The sequence below is a fragment of the Cryptomeria japonica genome, chromosome 5 (genome assembly GCF_030272615.1).
Source record: "Cryptomeria japonica chromosome 5, Sugi_1.0, whole genome shotgun sequence".
In the NCBI taxonomy this organism is placed as follows: domain Eukaryota; kingdom Viridiplantae; phylum Streptophyta; class Pinopsida; order Cupressales; family Cupressaceae; genus Cryptomeria; species Cryptomeria japonica.
Window position 1 is genome coordinate 26668377 of NC_081409.1, and position 3987 is coordinate 26672363.

The window sequence follows — 3987 nt, forward strand, 5'->3', positions numbered from 1 at the left end:
ATAAGGAAATGAACATTGTATTTTTCATCGTAGTTGTGCTCCTTCTCTTGGAAAGTGTAAAGCATTCAAAACATTTGTTCAAGACTTATATGATAGGGCTCGCACATCTCACACAACCGATCTTGCTCTCTTTCTTGGTGAAAAAGTAGTGTCGTAGCATTCCATTTGCCCTTCATGTTTCTCCTCACCCTATGACACTAGTATTTAACTTAATTGAGGTCTCTTTGTCATAAGAGATGATGCTTTTTCACTTTCAAACATCTTGGGGCAGCAACATCATTAATTGTTCAATCTATCTTATTTCTTCTCTTTCACTAATTCCCTTTAGGGGTTGCATTTTTCATACTTTGATATCCTTTCTTGCATGGAATGGTATGCCTCTTATGATTAATCTCTCCTTAGGGGATTTTGTGATCTTTTATTTCAATTCTTTCTTCTCTCTTTGAAGATTACCTCTTCTTTAGAGTAGCATTTTACATATCTTAATGTCTTTTCTTGCATTGAATATTCTTTCATGTGAGTACATTGTGCATTGGCTTATGTCTAATCTCTCCTTAGAGGTTGCGCAATTATTCTCATTGTCTTTACACTTAGGGGAAATGATTTCTTTCTTATCCTTTCTAAGGATCCACTTTTCCTTTGTTGAGTGGTGTTTGCTTTTGATTTGATGTCATTCCTTGTGTGAAGTTGTTGTTTGCTCAAGGATTCTCTCTTATGCAAGAGGTGTGTGTTCTTGACTACATCCTCTTTTTCACTTGGTAATGTATATCTATCATAGACTCACCCCTCACATTGGGTCAAAAGTGTGTCATCCTTCATCAAGAATCCCTTCAACCTAGCGATAGGGGGAAGGTATGCATTCTTGTTCTCCTTCCCTTCTTTTGGTAGAAGATGCTATATTTGTTCAAGAACTCCTTTTGGAGGTAGATGTCTTTTGAGAAAAGATCTCTTCTCCTCCAAATATCCTCTTTACACTTGTTGCAAGATATCTATTTTTCAACTATCTTATCCTTGTTTGAAGAGTATTCCCTCTTTAGATTGGATTAATGACATTGTTGTCTAAAGGATATCTCTGTGGTGTTGAAGGTGGGTATCCTTGTTTCTAACATCCTTAAGACAACAACATAGGGCTATGTTGACATATGAAGGGGGGGTAACGGGGGGTCGGGGCGCGTACATATTGCCCTCTTTGTACTATATTGTACCATATTTTTACATGTCTTAAATGAGGTGTTCATTCTCGAAACCAAAGAAAACAAACTCTTACACGAGATGCTTCATGCCCAAAACCAGACACAACATTGATGTATTTATTAGACGGGGCACACATTCTTGAAACGAGAGAAAACAAACTCTTACACGGGATGTCCTCGAAACCAAACATATATTTGTCTTGTACGGGGTTGCACATTCTTGAAACCAAAGCCAACAAACTCTTATATGAGATGCTCTTGAAACTAGACTTGCCCCTTGACATTTGCATTTTCATTACATGTCTTAAATAGGTTGAAGCATGCTCGAAACAAGAGAAAACAAACTCTTCTATGGGATGCTATACACTTGAAACTAGACATCACTTGCACACACACACTAGGATGAGTGGAACTAGAAAAACGCAACTAGACTATTCCTACTCTCCTCCCCAACATGGATCACCTAGAAAAACACATCTAGAATGTGTATCCATTTCCTCTCTCATTCTTCTCATAGATCACCTAGAGAAACACGTCTAGAATGCGTATCCATGCTTCTTCCTTTCTTCTCATGAGCTCGTAGCTTTGTTGTTTGTAGTTCATGGATGATGCATGCTCTTTCTCTTTTATGTGATCACTTGTGTTCTTAAGATGACATTTTTTCAAGAATGATATTAGTGGTTGAGACATTTTGATATTGAGGCCTCTTCGGCTAGTTGACTTGAGGTCTTGTTTTTGGTCTTTAGTTTTTGTGTGGTGTGTCTTGTACCTTTTTGTCTTTTTTCCTTTGTTTTCCTTTTTGTTTTTGTCTTGTTTTGTGTGCCCTTGCATGCATTTGAGCGAGTTAAGGTCCTAAGATTGGGGGCTTGGTTCCTCAAAATTAGTGATGTCTTATACTCCTCGTGATTGTGCTCCTCATTGCTCCTCTCTTTCATCTGCTTTACCATGAGTGTTTGCATAGGCTCATACTCCCATTAAAGTGGGGGCTAAATATAGCATCATAAATTGTCATCGGGCCAATTTATACCTCATGTTTGTGCCCCTACTTTAGCGTGTCTCACTCTCATCTCCTATCTGGGTCCGTTCAGTGCCTTAACTCCAATTTTGATCCCATATGCACCCACCAAATGATTCTCTGGAGGGTTGTCCTCCTCTCTGGGACTAAATCATGGTCTTTGATTGAGGAAGACTAGGGTGCTAGCTCAATGGGGCCCAATTTTTAAATGGAGGATGGGACTTATCTCTTCAGCGGAAAATAAAATCGGTGGATCTATATGACCATTGGAGGTTGGCCTAATTGGTAAATTGACCTAGGACCCCATATATAAAGACATTCAATTCATTTCAAATCTACGTCTCCATATCCATTTAATCTATCAATCAAGTGTTTGTGCATTCATCATCCAACATTTTCAGAGATCTTCAAGGCTGCATATTCTTCATTCAACCATCGTGGAGCAAAATTACATCATTCATATGCAAGCATGTGTGTGTGATTAGTGTTTTTTCATGTTAATGCCATTTCATACAATATATGTGATTACAATCAAGAAGCAAAGCATCATTATCAACAATTGTAGATCTGAGGTATACCTTTCTATTATTTATTGCAATATTTGCAATATTTCGTTCAAGGTTAATTCCTTAAATAGGGTTTGACTTAGGAAAACCCCTATTCCCAACCTATTTCCCTTCTCTAATGCATGTAGGAAAAAGTGTGAAGCTGCGATCTTCAAAATCAACTTTATTCACAAAGATGAACAGGTTCCCGTTTGGACGACGAAAAGTGCGAAGGACTAGAGCGACGGGCATTCTGGTCCCAATGAATTAGGATCTCCTTCTAGGAATAGGTCTGAATACTCCTATATTACTTAGATCCAGGTTAGTGGCTTGATCTGATGATTGTAGCTCATTGTTTGTGCATAATTACTTCAATTTCAGCCCATTTGCCCTAATTTCAACATTTCAATAATTCAACTTAAAAGAGGGTATCAATCTCCAATCTAGTGAATCCAAGAGAATTTCTTAGCCCTATTCTTGCTAATTTGTGGCTAGATCTCTTGAGATCACCTCTCTTTAATGTAGTGGTGCCTAAGCCTAAAATTAGCGGTTTTTACCTTAATTGGGTGAAAGCCCTAATTTTCTCACCATTACAATATTTTGTATAAAATATATTATATATTTAATCTTAATTTATAATATAGTTATTGATAATATATAATATTATGTTATATATAACTATATTTACATTATTAAAAATATATGAACTAAATATATAAATTATATTCTTATATACTATAATTTATAAGTATAAACTTTTATTTTTAAGATAATATTATAGTTATATTTATTAAAATTTACAATGGTTATATCTTTATTTCTAGCTCTCTCTCTTGATATCTACCCTTCTTTATCTCTCCTCTCTCTATACCCCTCATTATGACCTGCCTCTATCACCTTTATTTCTCATGCTTGCCCCTTTTGTCTTTCTCTCCCTACCTCTCCCCACTCCTTATAAATATCTCATTATCTCTACCTCTACCTCTATCACTTATTGAATCCATCTCTCACACTCTCTATCACTCTATTTCACCATCCATATCCTTTTACATCTCTCCCTCTATTTTCTATCTCTCTATCTATTTGTCTCCAACTTCCTATTTTTTCTCTATCTTCATCTCTACTTCTATTTTCCTCTCTCCTCTCTATCTCTAGACATGTCTCCCCCTCTCTTTATCCATACATCTCTCTCCATATCCCTCTTCTTATGCATCTTTTTCTATATATCTTTGCC